Source organism: Vespula pensylvanica, chromosome 13 (assembly GCF_014466175.1).
Source record: "Vespula pensylvanica isolate Volc-1 chromosome 13, ASM1446617v1, whole genome shotgun sequence".
NCBI lineage: Eukaryota > Metazoa > Arthropoda > Insecta > Hymenoptera > Vespidae > Vespula > Vespula pensylvanica.
In genome coordinates this window covers 1,550,391-1,574,683 of record NC_057697.1, presented here as the reverse complement: position 1 = coordinate 1,574,683, position 24,293 = coordinate 1,550,391, and the positions used below count along the sequence as shown (strand labels likewise).

Sequence of the window (24,293 nt, the reverse complement as noted above, 5' to 3'; positions counted from 1 at the left end):
TAATTTTTAGGGACTAACATTAGGATTTAAAATTAACGTTAGGAATAATTTTCATTCGAAAGTGTTTCTCTTTCTTTTAACGATAGTTCCCGTGAGAATAATAAGATTTAGAATCAGGGCTCTCGCGACTAATTCCAAATCATATTGTTAGTTTATTACACGTAATCATACTTCTGCTCATCAAGACTACGAATAACGTACGACGTACCTACGTATGTAGAACGAGAGAGAGACTTCCTCTTTCCTCATTGTTCTCGTATTAACTATGTCATGCGGGCGATTATTCCAAGTGTGCATTCAGTTTCTGAAGTATATCGAATACCTCTCGGCATAAAAGTAAAATAAACTGATTAGCTACCTTTTGGAAGAACGCAACGATAATAATATAATTGTATCTACTTCATTGTTTCTCCATTCTTTTCAAATGTATTTAATACTTTAATATTAAGATAATTTCAAATGACGAATCGACAGTTCTCAAACTTTTCTGTATATCTGTCCTGATTATTCATCGTTTATCGATATCCTCTAAAATAGAAATATTTAACAGGCAAAGCAAGATTAATCAGTTGACTTTCTAAACGATACAAACACGTTACATTTCTCTGAATATCTTTGGATTTTCTTAAAGAATATCATCGAACTCAACGTTAACTGATAAAGTAAAGTTGTTCAATATCATACAGCCTCGTAATATTAACTTCAAGTTGTCTTCAATGTATCATTAAACTCGGAATGGTAACTGGCAACTCTTAACAAAGAATTTTTCAACAAAACCAAATCGAAGTTAGTTCCATCTTCTACACAAGAAAAAAGTGTTTCCCTGAAATCTTTTTTATTAAGCTACCACATGTATAGATACATATATACATACACATATAATACACACACACACACACACACACACATAGACGAAGCGAGGAAATATTCCATGTTTTCTGGTATAAAATGTAAGTTACTAAATATGGAGACACCGAACGACCGGTTATATCCGATGGAGAGCGACGCCTGGCGAATCTCTGTAACTTGTATTATGAGTTACACACCAAACGATTCCATAGCCAAGTTATTTCTTCTCTACGTTCCACAAGCGAATTCTTTCGCTTTTGTCCAAGATAAGCCGCGTTCCACGAGTAGGAACGATGAATTTATCGCGCCTTATAAGCACGTTTATCCGCTCAAAAATCGATCTCTCGATCTTTCAACGTCTCCCTCACGACAACTTCATAAACTATCGAGTTATGACTCGAGCTTGAGAATCTTTCGAACTTTATATTCTTTCTCTCTCTCTCTCTCTCTCTCTCTCTCTTTTCGACTGTCTAACTATTTATATGTCCATCCCTTTGACACTTTAGAATCTCTGTAAATCTTACTTTATTAGCGTACATTTCCTCTCTCTCTCTCTCTCTCTCTCTCTCTCTCTCTCTCTCTCAAGAATGTTTCCGTCGCAGAGTCTCTCTCACTTAGATATACGTACATATGTCTGTTCAACAACTCCCTATGGTTTTCTTACTGACTAGCTTGAAAACAATCGTGTGACCGTTAAAGCTCCTTGGACAACGTAGGCGGCATGAATAATAACGTGCTAGTCTTGCTATTTTCAAATCACATGTACATATGTAGGTATATACGTGAGGAACTTTGTATCGGTTATAAAAGTATAGAACAAGAAAAAGAAAAAGAAAAAGAAAAAGAATACATTTTAACTCCGATCAAAAATATCCAAGATCAATCGAATCTTAGAATAAAAAGAAATTTCTTTCGAACATATACAACAATTACGTCGAATAAAACTCGTTCGAATGTTACTTTAGAAATTTTCTTCCAAAGTGAAATTTTTAAGAATAATAATTATTTTTATATTCTTTGAATAAATCACGAACAATCCTTCTCGGGTATTCGTCGATTTTATCTCGAAAATGGTTTCAAAGGTTTTTATGAAATGAATACGAATACACGAATATATATATATATATATATATATATATATATATATATATATACACACATTTCTCAAAAAGTCGAATGAAAATGAAAACATTCGTATTGGTTACATACGAGTATTAAAAGTTTGTGAAGAAGAAGGAACGAAAAAATGAAAGGAAGAGATAGGACAAGGGAAAAAATGACGAGGAAAATTGACCGATCGACGTAGTTTGTTTTACAAAGTGTTTTCGTAGAAACAATGTAGAGAAAGAAACTTGATGTTTGATGTATAAAAGTAGTCGAGAGTGGAAAGATAGGAAAGAGAAGAGGGTGTACGCTCGGACGTTGACGACATTTCGAGGAGAGATCTCGGTACGGATAGAGCGTAGCAAGATGCTATATGTACACATCGCTGTGCGGCCTATAAATCTTCTCGGCCCATAAACAAAAGCTTTTGATGCAAAAGGTCGTTGCAGCATGTGCGTGACGAGAGTTAGCTCACGAGTCACTCCCTCTATCTCTATCTCTTTCTTTATTTCTTTTCTAAAGTGTCTCTCTCTCTCTCTCTCTCTCTCTCTCTCTCTTTTTTGCTGTTCAAGAAAATTCTCATCATCATATTCATTTTTTATTTTTATTATTAATTGGATTTATTATAATTTTTGTTACTGCCAATTATCTATGTCATTGTTATGTTATTGTAAAAAAAAGAAAAAAAAAAAAAAAAGAGAAAAGCAGCTGAATTTAAAAGATTAAAGAGAGAACTGCAACTGTATTGTATTATTAATCATTATCGATGAGGTTTCAATTTTGTCAAAACAATAAAAGATACAAAAAAGAAGGAGATTAATTATTCTTTTAGAATTTCCTTTCTTTTTTATTTTTTTTTTTATTTTTCCATCTTTTCCCTTTTTTCATTTTCATTTTTCGAAAGAATCGTTTTAATTAAATTCTGTTAAATTTGAGTTATCGAGTAGGATAAGGTTTAATGAAAATTTTTTATTTTATAGAAAAGAGAGTTTATTGTGTTCCTTTAGAATTACCCGTACGATACTACTATTCATATTTTCTTTTTCCTTCTCTCTCTCTCTCTCTCTCTCTCTCTCTCTTCTTTTTTTTTCAACTCGACTCGCGTGCCGATATTTCAATAAAATACTTAACTCTCCAAGAACACGTGAGATTAGCTCGATGATTCGTCAGAAACGAAGAAGAATCGAGACAGTAATGAACGTCGCGTGATAGCTATTACTCGTTGTTATTTCGCATAAGTAGATTTTTTACAGTGTAAAAATATTGACATGAAAATAACATACGAACTGAGAACGATACTTCCTCGCAGAAATGTGACACCACCGTTAAAGATTCGAAACTAACAAAAAGTATAAGAAAAAGTAAGAAGACTAATAATCTATGAATGAGAGAGTGAGAAAAGAATGAACAAAAAAAAAAGAAAGAAAGAAAGAAGAAAAGGAACTAGTGACAATAAAAAATGAGAAAGACAGAGTGAGAGGGAGAAAGAGAAAGAGAGAGAAACAATAAGAAGGATGATGAAAAAGAGAGAGAGAGAGATAGTGAGAAGAACAATAAAGAAAGACGAAGGAAAGAAAAGATAGTAAAGAAGAAAGAGAGAATGATAAAGTCAACGAAAAATAGAAGAAACGCGTAAAGAAGGACAGTGAGAAAGATAGAAATGAAAAGAGATAGAGTTAAAGAGGGTGTACAAGTATACGAGAAAGATAGAAGGGGATGCTAGAAGGGAGTGAAGTAGCTAACCAACGCGGTAACGAAACGCCCGGAACAAACAAACAAACAGACAAACAAAAAGGCAGGATCTCCGCCGTCTCCACGGCGCCTGCTCGTGTTTCCGAGCTCGTCACGACTTTCGAATTCTCTGTCCACCCGTCGTTTCGCTGCCTCTCTATCTCTATCTTTCTTTTAAGGGGATGAGAGAGAGAGAGAGAGAGAGAGAGTCAAAGAGAGAGAGAGAGAGAGAGAGGGATGTCAGTTGCACGTTAAACTCCCTTTCTCCCCTTGGCCTCTTCGCGCCTGGCAACTCGAACGATTCGCGAGACGTTTGCGGAAATACGTTAAAGAGAGAGAGAGAGAGAGAGAAAGAGAGAGAGAGTTTGCAACCCTCTTGAAACAAGTCGACTACCAAATCGAATTATTAGATAATTCGCGATTTAATTTTGTTGTAGTTGTTCTTTCGAATTTCATTGCTCTTCCTTTTTTCTTAATTTTTGTTATTTTTCATAAATCCTTAACGAATCGAGTTTCGTTTTATTTCGATAATATCCCTTGTTTAATCGCGACTCTTCAATTCGTTTATTAGTCTGTTTCTATGTTGGGAATAAAATTTAGGTTGTATCGAAAAAATATATATCATGTTTCATATATTAATAATGTCGATATATGGAAATGTATGAATGAGATTTTTTCGCTAGATAAAAAACATCGGGATATAATGGAGCAAATGGTAATAGTTATTAGACCATTCGATATATCTATCCACTAACACGTATTTCGGCATGTTATTTATTAAAGGAAATCATCGTTCTCCTAAGAGAAATGTTATTTATCTTCTCGCAATTTGCCGAAGTGGTCAATCCACTTGAGATTCTTACTACGTTCTCTTACCGAGTTTTCATCTAACTAAATAATTCGAATCGTTAACCGTGTCCCAATTTTTCTTATAAATTACTTATCGATTTTGTCTCTTTCAATTTAATATCTCTTCAGTTTTAGTTTGATTTAAAGTTTGTAACAAGTTCTATTACTGAACGATCTTAACGATCTGTTAATAATAATTTCCACGATGATAACAATTGTAAAAATTCATCGCATGTATAAAGTATATCGTACAGAAACTTTGATAAGTGATTATTGAAGAAGATAATCCTTTGGAATTAAATTAAAATTACTTTCACAAACCTTAAGGAAAAGAAGAAGGGAAAAGAACGAGCAAAGAGATCATTTCTATCGTTCACGAAGAAAAATTAATAAAGTGTACACCTCGTTTAGTGGATTTTAGGGTGGAAGAAGGAGAAAGAGAAGGAAAAAGAAAAGAAACGGTAAGGAGAAGAAAGAAAAGAAAAGAAAAGGGAACAAAAAAAAAAAAAGGGAAAAAAGCAGATCAGAGTACGCTCGCGCGAGGGGCATTTACAGACGTAATCTACGTGCTTGGGAGAGAAACGAAGAAGGAACGAAGGCATATAGGGGTTCTTCGATCGAGTGCTTCCACAGGGGTAGTTTAGTGTTCATGACACACACAGTGTACATAGAAATACACAGAGATATAACAGAGAACATATATACACATACATTTATATATATATATATATATATATATATATATATATATATATATATTTCTAATACTATTAGCCGGTGTTCCGTTACACAACGACAGATGGACGAACGAGGAACGAGAAGATATATCCGTTCTCTGTTTGGATTGCGATGTTCACGGGAGGGGGTGCAGCTGCGTGTGTGTATTACGCCGTACGGCGTTGTTTGTGCCACGGCATCAATTGATAGTTTCGGTAAACGGGACTCCTCTACAATGGATTTCGATCAATCCAAGTGAATTATGTCTTTTTTATCTTGAAAATCCGATTCGCGTTATAACACGAATAAATCTAAGATTTTATCTTTTTTTTTTTTTTTCTTTTTTTTTTCTTTCTTTTTTTTTCTTTTTCTTTTTTTTTTTGTTACTTTCCACGATCTGTATTTATAGATATACAAATGATATCAATTGTTGCGTATTGAGATTAATTTTTTTCAAGCGTTGAGAATTCATTCGGATGTTCATTTGATCGTTCAATAATTAATTGTATTTAATTGATAAACGAACAAGACTTGAAAGTTCTTTCTCACGTTTCTAAAATTTTTTAATAAAGTACCGATCATCGGTGAACGATCATGACGTGTTAATTATTTTCAAATCCTGTCGTAAATCCTCCTAAAAAAAAATTCCCTCCTATAGTTAGATCAATTTCTATCTAGATCTTCTTAACTTTTGTCACGACTAAAGATTCCCTTAATTTCCCTATCGATTAACGTTAAATGAAATCCTATATTATTAATTAAAAAAAAAAAAAAAAAAAAGGAAAAAAAAGGAAAAAGGAACAGAAAATTATTACCATAATTAACAAATAAATATCTGATAAATGTAGACCTTAACAAAATGTCCTAACTCTTACAAAATACGAAAATCGAATTATAATATGGATATAAATGATAAATACAATTTACACGAAATTCAATTGAAAATGAGACGAACTGACACTCGTGAATGCGATTAAATATTAAATATATGTAATATCAAATTAACATTTTAGTATTAAATAATCGAAATCGAGCGTTACTTCGATTAAAATCAACATGAAATTTAATTGAAAATGAGAGACAAACTGGAAGAGTTGGCTGCTTTTCGACGATCAAATCGAATCGTATATATGTACGTACGTACCTAAGTACGTCTGTTTCGAACGTCATTAACTATTCCTAGTCGAGTGTATAGTTAGAAATAGAAATCGTGCTTAGGGAAGGTCGGTGAAGTGGGGTGAGAGGTCTAAATGCGACTTATCGATTAAGTTACGATGCCTATGAGCACGCGCGCACATTCTCTCCCTCTCTCTTTCTCTCTCTCTATCTCTGTCTCTATTCATCTATCTATCTATCTATCTATCTATCTATCTATCTATCTATCTATCTATCTATGTATCTATCTATGTATCTATCTATGTATCTATCTATTCATCTATCTTTCTCTTTCTCCTTCTCTTTCTCTTTCTCTTTCTTGCAAACGTACGTGCTTACGTTACACTTGGAAGGTGAAATTGATCGTGTTGAGCATTAAACGTAATACCTACTCGAGAGAAGGAGCGAACGTTCGAGTTATTTCGCGAATGACAAATCGCCTTTCGTGCCGCCATGTCCGACGCTTCGCGTTTACGCGCATAACTGACGGCTGCTTGCGATCGATCGAATTATTACATCTTTCTGCGTATGTGTTGGTATTTATGTCTTTGTCCTGTGTATATGTATATTATTATTATTATTATTATTAATATATGTGTGTGTGTATATATATATATATTAAATATATATGTATATATAATTTTGTAGTTTTTAAACATTTTTCATTTCATTTTTTCCGAGTGTCAAAAGTCGTCCTTAACAATGATTATAAATTAATAATTATTTTATCTAATATTATGATCGATTAATGTACAGATACGTTCTTAAGATTCTGTTTCATTTTACACATGAGAATAAATTTATATATATAATATATATATATATATATATATATATATATATAATTTTACGCATTTATTTGTAACAATCAGCATATTTTCAAATAAATTTTCCACGCGCGTAAAAGTACTCGAATCGATTTAAATTATCATTTTATATTATTAACTGTATAAACGTTAAACGGATTTAATAAATGAATGCAACTAATTAACATTTAATTATCTTCTTGCAATAGGATGCTTCTCGGACTAAATTCGATAAGAAAGAATTGATTCACAGAGTCTGGATATGTAATTATTCTAAGAAAATTAACTTAGCAGGGAATCGATGAAGATTATTATAAAATTTACAAGAGTCTGATAATGATTGGTCTCCTCTATCTATCTATCTATTTATCTATCTATCTATCTATCTATCTATCTATCTATCTATTTAGATTCATAGACATCGGTGCCTGGATGTCGGAACGTGAGGACATTTCCACCAACGTAAATATCGCATATCTACCGCGTATACATTATTGCACAGTTTAATTATTGATTTATTCTCAACAGTCAATGTCCTTTTGCTGACTGTCATCACTATCATCGTTGTTGTCGTTATCATCACTACACACATACATACATACATACATATATATATATATATATATATATATATATATATATATAAAACCATAATCGTGTGTATCGGTGAAAGTGAAATTATTTTACTCGGGACGATATGCAATCGTTGAATAGGAAAAAAAGAAAAAATATCGAAGGGAGAGAATAGAAAAGGAAAAAAAATGGAAAAATAAGGTAACGCAAACTATAGCTTTGCTTGCATGAACGATAAGGTTTTCTAAATATAATAAAAGTGACGCAAACGACAATAGCGAACGAGTTGAAGTCGATGTCCTCGACGATCGAGACTCTATTTTTATTCTATTATATTAGATATCTTTCCAATTTGTTATTCATTATCTCTGTTGTATCATTCTATCATTTATCTTTAACAGAACGAATGAATATTTTTATTTTTCAGAATCCCCATCGATCTCCCATAATTTTTCAAAATATTTTTCGTTTACTCCATTAACTCCATCATTGTTTTATTTACACGTTTTAACAGCGAGAAAATAAAAAAAATATATATATATATTTCATTTTTTACTTCATTAATATCAGATTCTTTATATAAAATTACTTAGTACAATTAATATATTAAATCTTTGCTGCACACTTTACAGGTCCAAAATCACTGTTTAATAAATAATTAAATACACACACGTACACATACATATATGTATGATATATATATATATATATATATATATATATATATATATATATATACACAGACATTCAATTCAAATCTTTCAAACACAATATCCCTTTCTCTCTCATACACTGTCGGCAAAGTAGAACGATAAAGAAATGGCGATGGTTAATTAATGGATCGGCACGCGAGAAGGACTCAAAGTATCTCTCTATCTCTCTCTCTCTCAATAAAGCGTAACGTGGACTAAATCTATCCTTTACTCTCTCTTGACATTAGCCTTCCTTCCAATCTACCCTCTCTGTCATTCGTTCTACGAGTTTCTCTCTCTCTCTCTCTCCCTCTCTCTCCTTCAATAATTCTCTCTCTTTCTCTCTCGTCCCTCCTATTGTCGATGGGCCTGAGTTGTTTTGTCCCGTCAGTCCCTGCCGTGCAATGCGATATCTATGGCTTTCTTTTGGGGGTCCTTGTGCCGAAGCCGCCATTATACCCAAAAGTCCACCCCTCTGTTCCCTCCCATCCCACCCCTTATATATACTCTCCTTCTCTCTCTCTCTCTCTCTCTCTCTCTCTTTCTATCTTTTATTCTCAACTTATACACACACTAATATAAAGTGCAGTTCACAGGAACGTCACAAGATTCTTTCTACGTATATATGTGTGATGGCAGAGATCGTTTCTCTTCCTCCTCCTTTTTCTCTTCTTCTTCTTCTTCTTCTTCTTCTTCTTCTTCTTCCTCCTCCTATTCCTCCTCCTCTTCATCTTTAGATATACGTGTCTGTGTGGGTGCGTGCGAATCTGTGTGGCAACCTCGAAGGAACCAGCCTTCACTCGGGTAGCTCTAGTTTAGCTATTCAAGGCGGTGCGTACGTCGAAAAGGGATAAAAGGGTGTACCAATGGAGACCAATACGCGCTCGAGTATGTGAGTATAACTTTATGTATAGAAAGATTTATATATATATATATATATATATATTTTTATGCGTATGTGCATGAGATTGTGTATATTAAGGATCTGTCCATCTCTGTCTCTTTCTTTCTCTTTCTTTCTACCCTTCTGCCGGCATCGTTGCCGCCACTGACGAGAGAAAAGAAAAGGAGAAGGGTTCAGAGAGAAAGAGCCGACATGTCTTCTCTCTCTCTCTCTCTCTCTCTCTCTCTCTCTTTCTCATTTCATCGTGTAAGCAGCCTAATTATTGCCCTATCGACATAGATTTCTTGGATCGGATTACCGAGCCGGCCTTCTCTCCTCTCCGTTACGTTCTGTCAAGCCCCTTTTTTTCTTTTCTTTTTCTTTTTTCTATTTTTTTCTTCTTCTTTTTCTTATCTTTTTCTTTTCTCAATTTTTTTTTTGTTTAGTAACCCTTGCAATACCTTGACAGTCTTTTCTAAGCTCCCCAAACGCGTTCCGTGAGAGTTCGTGCATGTGACGTTTTGAGGTATAATTTGCAAATTGGGATTAATGAAATTTTTTCTAGAACTTATTTATTTAATTTCGAAGCTAGTTAAGGTAATCGATCTTTATGGGATATTCTATAGAGTTGTTTATTAAAAAATTATTATTCCGATGTCAATTTGATAATTGAAGTTAATATTAGAATTGATAAGGGTTGAAAGTTTGTAAAAATATAGAGTCGTGATAGTATCTCGTATACGAGATTGCAATGATTGCGAGATAAAAATGCGAGTAGGTAAATTAATAAACAAATAATAGAAATAACATTTAAAGTAGAGATGGAAATATTAATAAAAATGATGGAAACAGTATTAAAAAAATATATATATATATATAATATGTGTGTGTGTATGTGTGCGCGAGACAAGAACGTAAGATATACAGTATATCGATAAATTGAATCAATGTTTTTATAAACTCGGGGATGATAAAAAAAAAACTCGGTCGATGTTCACCGAGTAATAAATCGGCGATGGGTCGATCGCGAAATTTAATGAAAATCGTGCTAACCAACAAAAAAAGCAGACTTACGATCTCGTCGACTCATTCGATCTTGGCACACACAAACTGTACCGATGCTGTACTACTACCGTGCCATCGTACGAAGAGGAAAAAAGTTCGCGTTCAATTTGTAGATATCGATGGTTACACGTTTTATCGAACGATACGTTGATTTAACGTTATTTTTTTCGTTATTTCGATATTACGTAGCACGTTCATTTCTAAATAACTATGCTCCGACGAATGTTCGAAAACGAAAAACATTTGATCTTCGAAGCGATCACAATTTTTCGTCCAAATTGAAAATATCACCACAATATAGTTAAAAATCTTGACGGAATCATTTTCTTCGGACTAACGAATAAAATCGTATACCTTCGTTCGAGGAACTATTTTAAAGATCGTTGAAAAGATTTGATTCTCGAGGAGTAAAAATTATAGATATCTAAGTTGTAAATCGTTTTTAAAAAAGAAATCATACGTAAAAATGATATTAATTAATATCATTATAAAAAAAAAAAAAAAATCGTTAATACAAAATAGCTTAGTTTTTAGAAGGGGAATGCGATTTCGAGAATGAATAGAACGGTATACGTTATCAGAGTATAATACTAAAAGCGTCGACAGATAGTGATCATTAAGATGGAATAATAATGACAAAGCCCGTGTATTTCTAAAAGGAACTTGAAGATTGACGTCGTCGTGTCTCCACGTCAGCCAGGAAACGACTAACCTATCATCAAGAGAGGAAGATGAGAGTAGACACACACGCGAGAAGGTTAATATCGGTGAAACGTTCGTCTCATCGTCTTATTTCCTCCAGGAAGTCGATCTTGCACGTGCCATTCCGTGAATGAACACTTGAGAAGCCGTGGAAAGCAACGAAAAAGGGGATAATTAAATTTTCAAACGAACGAACTAACATAATTGCTACGTGACGCGCTTCTAACGTAAGAATCTTATGTTTCCAGACCTATGTGACTCGTTTCGCATCGAGTCGAGTTTTTCATTCTTCTCATTCGCTTATAAAGACTAGACATAATTAGTTATAAATTTATACAATGTTCGTAGAAATGTTTAGAATCGTTGATATTGTTGAAATTGTCGTCTCTTGCGTCAAATCGATACGTTGAATTAGTTCGTTAATTAAATTATTCAATATCTTCAAATTTCACAAGTACTTGGAATTACGATCGTGATATAATTATAGCGTCGAAAACAAATTCAAAAAATACAAATTAATAATAGAAATAATATTGTATTACTTGGATTTATATTGAATGTTTTATATTAAAACGTTCGCAATTATCTCGTTGTTCGGTCTTTTTTTAAATCAATATTAATATTAATTTATATGTTTAAATTTTGATGGTTCATCGAGAAATAAAAGTGGAAAAGTTTTTCGTGCCTCCATTTTTCCAAGTCCTTTGACGCGATTCACCACCTTCGGGTAGAGTTTTCCTAACGGTAAAAGTTTGGAAAATAACGAAAGTACGTGAAACTAAGGGTCGTGTCTTTATCTATAGGCTCGTTGCTCCACTTGGAGTTACGGAACGCGGCAAAGTGGATAACAAGGAGTGGATAAAACATGCCCAGAACTATTTCTTCTTGTTGTCGTCGTTATTTTCTGACACCGAACTTTACTATAGAAAGTACGAAGACTACCTTTTTTTTTTTTGTTTCATTTTAATATCTCTTTTTACGAGTATTTTTCGTATTTCCAAAGTCCAATATACGTATATAACAAAATCTTTCATATTTTAAATGAATTATATATAGATATACATACATATATATATATATATATATATATATATATATATATATATACACATACAGTATATGTTAAATGAAGTTTGAATTGATTTATCAAATTAAATATCATTTTATCTCGTTTAAATATAATGTAAATCCCAAAGACAAAATTTGTTAATGTTTAAACGTTCCTCGATTCTATGGTAAATGTTTAAAATGATACACGAAACGGTGAGTTTAATCTAATGTAAATAATAAAAAATGGATATTAAAATGAAAACGAATAAAAAAAAAAAAATCTATAGTTGTAACTTTGTATCCTCGATGAAAAAAAAAAAAAAAAAAAAAACAGAAAAGAAAAAAAAATAGAACCGTATCAATTGATACGTACGTATATGGAACGTCAAATTTAATTGAGTAATAAATAAAACAAAATGATAATTTCCTATGGATGGATACTTATAAGATCGACCTGGAAAAAGTTTAAAAAGCATGGAAAAAGGTTACAAACATACACACACACACTCATATATATATACATACTTATGTATTCTCCACGTATGCTTTGAAATCAGATTGATTTTCCTCGACTTGTAGATACTTAACGTTTTACAACGCTTTCACGTGGACTGTCCCAGAGACACGATTGACGTTCGATTCAGTCACGATACCACCCACTTAAATCCTTTCTTTTCATGTTAGAGAGAAAGAGAGAGAGAGAGAGAACGCCTATAGAGTCTAGAATCGCAAGGGAACGCACGAGAGACGTGCTGGTTGTCTTCTAAATAAATTAGATGATGTCCCTTCTTCGTTATGCGTTCCACCAATCGAACCTAGCATTCGGGAAAAAAAAAAACCTTCCACGATGTTTTCTATCGTGATGGACAAACGATTGAACGGACGTTCGTACTACTAGGTTTTTCTAATCTCGAGTAAAAATAAACTCGTGTGATTTCGATATCGAAAATATTACGAAAGAAATTCTTTTTGATTAGTTAATCTTCCTATTAATTTTTGCACGAGCTATCACGAGGGAGAAAAAAGTGTTGATGCTTGTTTGACAATATCGTGTGTTTAAAATTACATTTAAATGTTTCGATGTAATATTAAAAATGGACGAAAGAAACGTGGAATTTAGAAAAAGGGCTCACTGAAAGTTGTTGGAGACTAATCTCTTTAGTTTTAATCATATCTTATTCGGATAAAATCATCTTTGAAAAAAAACGATTGACTATAAGAAGTAAATATTCTCGATAATATTAAAATCGCAAATTCGAAATCGGTGTAAATAAAATATCCTAGTAAATCGCGTTTTTCGATAGAAATAGGAAATCTCTTGAGATTTTTAAATTTAGGGTGAACTTTTCCAACTTGCTTTCCCCCATTTTTTCTCTTTCTATACCAACTCCCTATTCCCTTTTCTTTTTCTTCCACATAGATCAGGAAAGGAAGAAGCAGGAGAAAGAAAAGAAAGAAGGTTCGAAAGGAACGAACCTACGTCGTTCTCGAAAGAAAAAGATGGGAAAAGCTCGAAACACGATCTCCCTAGTGCTGCATTTCCTCGTAAAAATGTACGAAAAGATGGTCGAAACTATGAAATTCCGGCCATTCTTTCCTCGACAATGGGACGCACAGGGATATACATCTATATATATATATATATATATTTCGAAAATTCCCAATGGTACACGCGTGTATCATTGAGGATAAAAAAGAAGAAGGTACGAGAGAGAAAGAGAAATTAAAAAAGATGAGATAAAGAGAGAAAGAGAGAGAAATTTTATACATAGTGAGAAAAAGGAGAAAGAAAATTTAGTGAAATAAAAAGAGAAAAAGAGAAAGAGAGAGAGAGAGAGAGAGAGAGAGAGAGAGAGAGAAAATTAAAAAGAAAGGGAAAAAGGTATGAGAAAGATAGAGATATTAAAAAAGATTGAGAAAGAGAGAGAAAGTGAAATAGAATGAAAAAGAGACAGAACGAGAGAGAGAGAGAGAGAGAGAGAGAGAGAGAGAGAGAGAGAGAGAAGATCATATGTGGATACGTTAAAAAAGAAGGATGGAGAGAATATAAGGGGACCGTTTCCATTATGAGTGACGTTTTCTCTTTCTCTCTTTCGAAGGGTGGGATTTCGAGCTCACATACACATTTACAAAGAGACCCGAACGAATTTTTCGAAGAGAAGGTTGCATATATGTGAAGAGAGAAAAAGAGAGAAAGAGAGAGAGAGAGAGAGACAGAGAGAGAAGAAAGATACGGGCGAGGCTGCATTAGCGCGAGAACATTTTGTGTGGCGGCGTGTGCAAGAGCTCCTTTCTTCGGGACAGCTCGGCTAAAAACCACCCCTGAGGTGAGGGCCAATAGAAAACCGGCCGTGCACCTCCCCCTTTTCGTCGATGTGAAAGAGAGACAGAGAAAGAGAGAGAGAAAGGGAAAGAGAGAAAGAGAGAAGGAGAAAGAGAAAGGACTCACTCCCCTCTGGTCGACACGAAAACACGAATGCAGCGTTTCTCGCTCTTCTGGCGCCATGAAAACGCGATGATCGCCAATGAGACTCGTTCCTTTCTTTTCATTTTTCTTTTCTCTTTTCTTTCTTTTTTTTTTTTTTTTTTTTTAGTTTATTTTGTTTTATTCTTTTTCTTCTTCCTTTCTCTTTTTTCTTTTTTTCTTTTTTTTCTCTCTAACAGATATCAAATCGTTCTTATCGGAAAACCCTATTTTTTTTCCCTTGACAAAAGAAATTTTTTATCCTCATCTTCAGAGCAAATTATTTCGTCATCTTTTTTCCTTTCATCGATCGTTCCGAAACATTTGAAATTTTTTTTTAGAAATGCCGAGCCTTAATTTTTCTTACAACGGATTCCCATTCAATTTTCATATCGTTCGTATTCTCTTTCTTCTTCTTCTTTTTTTTTCTTTTTTTTACATATTTCTCTCACTGTTTACACCCTTTTCTTTTTTTTTTCTTTTTTTTAAATGGCTTATTATATCGTTTCTTTCAGTTATCACACCTACTCTCTCATTCCTTCGTACTGTTCACACCGCCTTTTTCTTTTTTTTTTTTTTTTTCAATACTTCATACATTTCTTTTTATACTTTTTTTTATCGACAGATTAAATTCCACTTATTAAATTTTATTATTACCTATTAAATATCACACAGACATACACGAATTTATCTTGACGTTGGAATAACATTCTTATTAAAATTCTCTCTCTCTCTCTCTCTCTCTCTCTATATATATATATATATATATATATATATATATATATATATCACTTCTTTTTACATCACTCTCTCTTTTTCTATACTTTTTAATTATCTATAGTATCATATTATTACTTAATGACCATCACGCACAAACATAAACATACCTATAAACTTTCCTAGACATAATTAAAATTCAATTCTTTCTCTCTCTCTCTCTCTCTCTCTCTCTCTCTCTCTCTCTCTATTTCATCTTATCATCCCTCTTCTCTCTTCTTCTCTTCCTATCTCTCTTTCTTTTCTCTTCCTTTTCCAATTCTTTTTCTTGAAGGGGTCAGTCGCCTGCGGCGTTCATGAAGACATTAATCGTTCCTCTCGCGACGAGAAAAAGCTTACCGAGCCTGCTGTACTCCGAGAGAGTAAAAGAGAAAGACGGATAGAATAAAGCAAGCAAGAAAGAAAGAAAGAGAGAGAGAGAGAGAGAAACAGAAAGATAGAGAGAGAGAGAGAGAGAGATAAAGAGATAAATAGAAAGAAAGAGAAAGAGAAGATCACTAACGATCGCCAACAGCGGCAGCTGCTGAACAGAGTTCGCAGAATTTATCATTATTCGATCATAACTCGTTAAGCTTGCTTTCTTTATCGAACTCACGAATCCTGATCACAAGCTCGCTTCTCGTTATAATCCTGTCGGCGGCTATGCGAATTTGCATGATTCCTGAGCTGCATAATACCGCTGCATGCCGTGCATTGCAGATCCTCGGCAATATAATCCTGGAGGATGTGAAATCGTTTCTGGAGGACTTTTTTATCGGGATTCGATCAGAAACAAAAAAGAAGAAAGAAAAAAAAAAGAGAGAGAAAAAAAGAAAGAAAGAAAGAAAGAATGAAGGAACGAAAGAAAGAGAGAACAAAATATCTCTTGTTCTCCATGTTCATTCAAGCGAAATGATATCCACGTAAACGTTCTGTAATTCGCTCGTTTGCTGCTATTTCTCTTTTCTCTCTCTCTCTCTCTCTCTCTCTCTCTCTCTCTCTCTCTCTTTCTTTTATCCCCTATTTACGAGCTATTTATCCCTTTCGTGGAGAAAGCTTCGACCGGATGGGCGATACCGATCGCCTTAAACTCTTCAAATTGTCGGAACATCATCGGGGAAAATAGACAGAGCACAAGAGAGATAGACAGACAGATGGATATATGTACATGTATACTTCCAATAAAAGAGAGAGAGAGAGAGAGAGAGAGAGAGAGAGAGAGAGAGAGAGAGAGAGAGAGAGAGAGAGGAACAATTTCGATGTATCTAATGGTATGGGATGGGAGATTTCAAACGTTAAGCTACGAGATTGATCGACGAGAAGCTGATTTTATATCTCGATACTTTTTTTTTGCCAAGTGTTAGAATAAATATGAATTAAAATGTGATGGTTGATACATGCGCGACAAAATTCGTTTTTCTATAATTAATTAATTAATTAATTAAATAATTAATTAAGTATTTATTCTTCCTTCTTCCTTTCTTCTTCTTCTTCTTCTTCTTCTTCTTCTTTTCTCTCTCTTTTTTTTTTTTTTTTTTTTTTTTTTTTAGTACAAGTAAAATCCTCGAGGAATATCTTGTTAAATCTAACAGAACGGAGAAACGATAAAGAATTAAACGACTTACTTGATTTTCCTTCTCTTTTTCTTAGAATGAATGAACGATTTCGAATGCGGTTCATATTACATGTCGTTACACGATGCATCAGTGTTAATGAAATTATTGTAAAAATCTTCTTCGCATTTAATTAATTTAATACAGATTTAATGTGAAATTTATTCAAACGAAACGTTTCCTTCTTTCTATTTCTTTTTTATACTTGTCCCGATCAGAGAGGCATTAAATGTTAAATAAATTTTAGTAATAAAAGAATGAAATTCTTTTTGTAGGACAAAGGGACGTGTTTTTAAGGTAAAACAGGGCGTCTCAAAGGTAGCACAGATCGGAGCATCCGATTTCCGTAGAGTACCGATCGTAGGACAAGGGGTGGGGAGTGCAGAGGTAAAAGGGAAGAAGACTTAAAACGGAAGGTTGTGTGGACAACCCAGAAAATTAGCCACATCCGCATTCAGCGCTAAATCGTTCCCGGTGCTCGGCTCTTCCTATTGTCGTTGGTTCCTCGACTGTGAAACTTTTGTTAAGGTTTCGCTCGAGGCTTTTCCGCGAGACACACTACTCGCGAACGCAACATGATTCTACGAACGAATCGTCGTACATAGAAACTTTCTTTGACTTTCTTTCAAACGCGAAAATATCTTCGAAAATTTCTAACATTTTTAATCGATAAAATTGAAATCCTTTCCTCCTCTCCTTTCTCCTATCCCAATGAAGAAATATTAAATTAATTAATTAACGATCGATTATAGTTATAATTATAATATAAAAATCTAATAATCCATCTGTTATCGAATTTAATATTCAAATAAAAATTATCGAATAAATAAATGTTAGTTTTCGTTCTAAACCGTATTCAACAAAACATCGATTTATTTACTATTCATTAAATATTACTTGACTAATTCGTTTACAAGTTCCGAGCGAACGTGTTTCGACTTTGTATTTATTCGCAGAAGAAAGAAAGAAAGAGAGAGAAAAGAAGAAAGTAAAAATAAAGAAAGAAAGAAAGAAAGAAAGAAAGAGATGCTTGGAAGAGAAGAAGGCGAAAAAGTAAGCAAGGGTAGATCTTGGGGGTTGGTTTTTACGCACGAACTACACCCCGATACCGGAGGGATGAAAGAGGAAACATCGATCCCGAGTAACTCATACGTACTCGTGTTAAGGGTGAATACACATACATTCAAGCTCATATATACAAACGTATAGATGTATACACGTACATACACACACATACACACACACACACATACACATACACGTGTCCAACGAGAGAAAGAAAGAAAAAAAAGTAGGAGAGATGCGAACGCACAACTAGAAACGCGCTTTCGGGGGCGAGAACGGTCTGTATAAAAGGGGGATGAAATCTTATGGGGTTGCGTCTTTATGCGAGAGCATTCCGCGGGTTCTCATACTCGGTCTACGAATTCTAGAAAGCAACCCTCGTTTCTCTCTCTCTCTCTTTCTTCTTCTCTCTTTCTCTACGTTTTATGCAATTCCAAATTCTCTTTCTCTCTCTCTCTCTCTTTTCCTCTCTCTCTCTTTTTCTCTCTCTCTCTTTCTATTTCACCCTCGTCTTTTTGCTTTCAGAATCGACCTGGTTCTAACCTATGAACAAAATAAAGAGATGGGATAAAAAAAGAAAAAAATTGTTTCTCTTTATTATTTTTTTTTTTTTTTAACAATTAAACGAGTCGTTATAAATTATTAAAATTTAGAGAACGTAATTATATTGTTAAGGGCTCTTAGATAGAGTTATATGATTTTTATCATTAGGACGATTAGAATTTTTTCGAGTAATTAAAATGTTATAAAACGAAAGAAATGATTATATACGTTCATACGCAGAAATGGAAAACGATAAATTTCGTAGAAAAAAAAAAAAAAAAAAGAATTAATCCTGATGAAAAAATTAGATTTTTTAAGGTGAGATTCGGCATTTAGTTTTTATTTCAAGTTCACGAACTCGGATGTCTCAATCACGTCGAACAAAATCATTTTTGAAACCGCAGAGATTATTAATTTTTGTATAACAGTGATTAGGGATCCTAAACCAATATCATTATGGCTACTCGCATGGTCTCCTTTTTTTTTAGCTGACCTACAGATCCTCTAATATCTAATCCTTCTCCTCGTTCTTCTAATCTTTAACTAAAGACATATATTCCTTCATTTTTTATTCATTAACAACGAAAAATAAAAATTAACGAAGAAATTTATCACGGAGCTAACTTAAGTTCCTATGAAAAAACAAATACAATTTTCTAATTTCTAATTATTCTCTCCCTCGTAAAAAAATTCTCAAAGTATACATCCTACCAAAAAGAAAGAGCGAGAGAGAGAGAGAGAGAGAGAGAGAGAGAGAGAGAGAGAGAGAGAGAGAGAGAGAGAGAAGAGAAACTATTTTTCTATTAATCACAGAAGAATATTCGCTCTTTCTGTCTATATAAAAATTTACATAAAAATACACGGGGACCACAAAGGCACACCAATTTATCCTAATCTTTAATAATTCTTCTAAGAAGAAAATTAATAGTTAAAAAAAATTGAGGATAAAATTAATAGTAGAATTTAATAATTTAAAAAAAAAAAGAGAGAGAGAAAGAAGGAACGAAAAAAAATAACCAAAAAAAAAAAAAAAAAAGAAGAAAAAAAAAGAGAAGAAAAGAAAATTAACTGAAAACACGTTGAAGAAAAAACAGCGAGTACAATCTAGCCATAGAAGATATTCCTCCTCTCTCTCTCTGTGTCTTACCATCTCCTCATTCCTTTTGTTTCCTTATGGCTGTCAGGAGCGTTGGTCATGGCGCCACCGTACGCGAAGGAAAGAAAGAAAGAAAGAAAGAAAGAAAGAAAGAAAGAAAGGGAAGGACCAAGCCGCCGTTGCGTCGAGAGAACGAACGAAAGTGCTCTTGGTGGTCGTTCCTCTTTTCTTTCCTTTTTTTCCCTTCCTCCTCCACCTCCTCCACCTCCTCCTCCTTCTCCTCCTTCTCCTCCTCCTCCTCCTTCTCTTCTTCTTCTTCTTCTTTTATTACTTCTCTCCCTCTCTCTCTTTCTTTCTCTCTTTCTCTGTCTTTCTCTCTCTCTCTCTCTCTCTCTCTCTCTCTCTCTCTTTCTCTCTCTTTCTTTTCTTCCTATAGCCGCCAGCCGCCATTTTATTTTTAAGAAGAAGAAGAAGAAGAAGAAGAAGAAGAAGAAGAGGAAGAAGAAGAAGAGGAGGAGAAGAGGGAACCGAGGAGGACCACCGGAGAGCCGTTCTGCGATTAGACTTACAAAACAAACGGCCCGGCGGTCCGGACCCCGCAGACCAATGGCGTAGCACGCTGATCCCGACAAGGGACACGAGATAATTGGATCAAGAAACCACCGAATACGTCGTGTTCAAGCGCCTCGTAATTTCTCTATCAGGTCAATGACCTCTCTTCCCTCTTATTCCCTAATAAAAAATTATTTAACGTGATATAAATTGTTATCTGTTTTATTCCCGAATAAATTGCTAGTTATGATTTTCGTTTGTTAATTTGTTCGTTCCTTCGATTGTTTGTCTCGTTTGTTTTCCCTTTATCTTTTATTTCTTCGAATAAATTAAGAAATAAATAAACGAAAGAGTCTTAATTTTTCTACAATATTTTTTTCATGCGTTTTATATATCTGTAATACTTTTTCTATGGGTCTTAGAATTTCCTTATAGATTTATCGTTATATCTATAAGATCTATTAAAAGTGTTATTGTTTTAATTCGTATAATATACTCTGTATATAGCCCAATCATTTATTTGAAGAGAAAACAAGGAAAATTAAGTTCCCAATTATATCATCATAATTCTTAACAGAAGAAATTCTCATTGAAATTAATCATCAGCAATCCAAACTCTAAACTTTATCACGCAAGTTTCTCTTTTCCTTTCTCTACTTTTTTTTTCTATAGAGTAATAACAAAAAAATTGTCTAAGTCATATCACAAGATTCTCATTCTCAAGGACGTCAGTCCTTGCCTAAACGAAAAGATACTTTTCAAAAAATCTTCAAAATCCTTAACGATATTACTTTCAAAAAAAAAAAAAAGGCAAATAAATAAAATGAAAAAAAAAAAAAGAAAAACAAAAAAAGAAGAAAATCTAAAGTTGGTTCGATGAGATAGATAGAAAGTGGCTCGCCCTGAACATCGTTGAGTGTACGAGAAGGGGTGGTACGGGGTGGTGTGTGTCCACCTCCTAGAAACGTGTAGCTTCTACCCTCTATTGATCGAACGGTCTGCCCTGGGCTTCACTGAAGTGGACTGGACACACCAGCAACCCCTAACCCTCAAACCATCTCATGGAACCTCTCTCTCTCTCTCTCTCTCTCTCTCTCTCTCGTTCGTTCGTTTCACCCTCTCCCACCCCATCGAACAACGACGTCGACGTCGTCGTCGTCGTCGTCGTCGTCGTCGTCGTCGTCGTAGCTGCGAGTTTCCAACACAATCGAATTTCTAAACGTGTAGGTGAAGATACGCAGACGTAGAGTGAGCTGCCAGGAGCAGCTAAAAGACGTTCGACGTTGGTCATCCTTAAGGGGTGGTTCTGTTGTTGCTGTTCTGCTACTGCTGTTCCTGGTGGTGGCTGTTTCGAATTCCGTCTGTGTGAATCCGTGTGAGAGTACACGCTTGTCTGCATTTATTGGACACTGGGTATTGAACGTAGCCGATCGTTTGGAAGTTGGACGACGAGAGAGAGTTCTTTGAAAATCTAATATTTCTAATCGAGATCGCACAGGTTTTTTCAAGTCCTTTTCTTTTCTTTTCTTTTTTTTTTCTTCCTTTTTCTCGTTCATTTTTTGCAAATAATTTTTCTTTCTCTCTGCTGTTTTCTTTTCTTTTTTATTTTAAATTCATCGTTTCCTCGATTAGTATTCCGTTCTGAATTCTTTCAAGATTTGACGATAATATTTCCATCGATCATCGTTTCTTTCTCGATTTGTTAATTATTTTATTTGAAGATTCGTCTAACGTCAAAGTCCCCGTTGCAATTAATTATTAAATGTTATGAAGAAATTTCTCTTACTTTTTTTGTCCAATTGTTTCTTTATTCTCAGAAAAAAAAAAATCTCTGCAGAATTTTATCCCAAGCGATTTTAGAAGATCCTTTGACGATGTTAGAAATTCTAAGCTCGGATCTTCTTTCGTGGAAACGATTCGAGTAGTACGACTTCCGGGAAGTGTATTTGTTCCTTCTTGTTTTCTTATGGAGAATAGAGAAGGATGATGATTGTGTGAAGGGAGAGAAGAAAATCAACGAAAAAGGGTCGAAAGCTACCTTGACCATTCCTCGCGAGTCTGCGGAATTTTTATCGATTCGGTTTTACGCTTTTTCGTTACGCCGATCAATCTTTCGGAGAAATCATTAGTGTTCCACAAAATCTCCACAAATTAACAACACGGTCAACGAAAGAGAGAGAGAGAGAGAGAGAGAGAGAGAGAGAGAGAGAGAGAAAGAGAAAGAGAGAACAAAAAAACAATAGCAACAACATATTTCATAAATGTAACACCACGAAATAAAAAAAAAAAAAAAAAAAAAAAAATACGAAGAGCACATTCAAATCTACGTACATAATTTTAAAACCGATACAAATGATTGATTATAAAATCAATTATAAAAAAAAAAAACGCCATAATCAATCCTTCCTCTTAATTACCTCCAAAATCAAATAATCGAATCGAACGACACTCGCGTTAATAAAACCCAAGATCTAAGTACGATACAACGATCTACGTATTTAATAACGATTCACGAAAATAAAAAGATTATAATAACGATAAACAAAAAGAAATAACTTAACAACGAACAAAAAGATTATAAATCCGAACATAATCAATGACTCTCAAAAAATTTTAATTGTATTAAAAAATAGAAAATTGCGAAGAAATAAATAAGATATAAGAGAGATTTAACACTTAACAATGAAATGAACGTTATGAACGTATTCGTGGCATCGAGTTGAGTCTCGTAAAGGAAGGAAAGGAAGATGCTAGGCGTCCCTTCGAGGCGCCTTTCTCCTCATCTATCAGCCGGCTTGCTTCCTCTCTTCTCCTCGAACGACGAAGCTCTTAATGTCGCGAACGAGCTCGCGGTTACGGTGCAAAGAGTAAGAGAGAAGGATCTTCAAGACGAGAGTCTGCACGAAAGAGAGAAAGAGAGAGAGAGAGAGAGAGAGAGAGAAGAGTTATCAGAGCATGGAGGATACCACCCCTTCAACCATCTCACCCTTTCTCGTCGACACGACTTCGTGACGTTGCATATTCTCTATCTTTCTTTCTTTCTTTCTCTTTCTCTTTCTCTTTCTCTCTCTCTCTCTCTCTCTCTCTTTCTGTCTCAGTTTTTTTATTTATTTATATATGTATCTTATACACGTGTACATAGATGTATATATATATATATATTTTAGCATCTCGTGTTCCACGTTTTTTCCTTTTAAATTAAAACGTCAACGACGATGACGTTTCTTCGAGAAAAATACGACTTAAGGGTTATGCTCCGACGTCGATATGCGACTTTAAAGGTTTTGTTTTTTTGACGAGTTTCTATATTTATTTATTTATTATTGATACGTATATGTATATATGCGTGTATGTATGTATATGTAAAGTTCCTTTTCGGAAAGATTCCAACTTCAAAAAATTCCAAATTAAGTGTTATAATCTGATTAATTTGATTATCAACAATCAACAAATGTATGGGATTAATTGAATCAAGAGGAAACGAAATGTGGAAATAATTTTTGATTGGGAAAGAAAAAAAGGAAAAAAAAGAAAAGAATCAATATAAATATAAAAAGTATAGCCAGGATATTCGATATTTGTTCTTCGATTCTGCAAACGGATAGCGAATGTCGATGTTTACTTGTGCGAGGACAACATTGGACCGAAGGATGCACGAACAACAACCCCTTGTTACGGATAATATTATCTTTCTTTCTTTCTTTCTTTCTTTCTTTCCTTCTTCCCTTCTTTCTTTCTCTTTTCTAGCAAGATATCCCTTTCAGAGTTTATCCGCATAACTCTTTGGTAAGATTTTTCGTAAGAAACGGATATTTCGATAGAATTCTCACTGTTTTGATTTCAAAAGAGATCACATATATGTAGTATATCCTATATGATACAATATATAAGTACATGCATGAGCATGACCTCACCACTTGGAGGTTATCGAAAAAGTAGAAGAAAACAAAAATCAATGTAAAATAAAAATAAAAAGAAAAAAAAAATGATAGAGAGACAAATGAAAATAAAAATAAGAAAGAAACAAA

The 24,293-nt window shown here is 34.0% G+C and overlaps 1 long non-coding RNA gene across 2 annotated transcripts in view; it reads left to right on the top strand.

Annotated features, from left to right (window-relative positions):
* LOC122633658 overlaps window positions 1-24,293 on the top strand; it is a 52,138-nt gene that overhangs the window by 3,059 nt on the left and 24,786 nt on the right. The window contains exons 3-4 of one of the 2 annotated variants that reach the window (XR_006328160.1): window positions 9,214-9,368; window positions 11,084-11,601. This is a non-coding gene — a long non-coding RNA (uncharacterized LOC122633658). Of the gene's footprint in view, window positions 1-9,213; window positions 9,369-11,083; window positions 11,602-24,293 lie in introns of those variants that run through there. The other variant, XR_006328161.1, reaches the window with a different exon arrangement.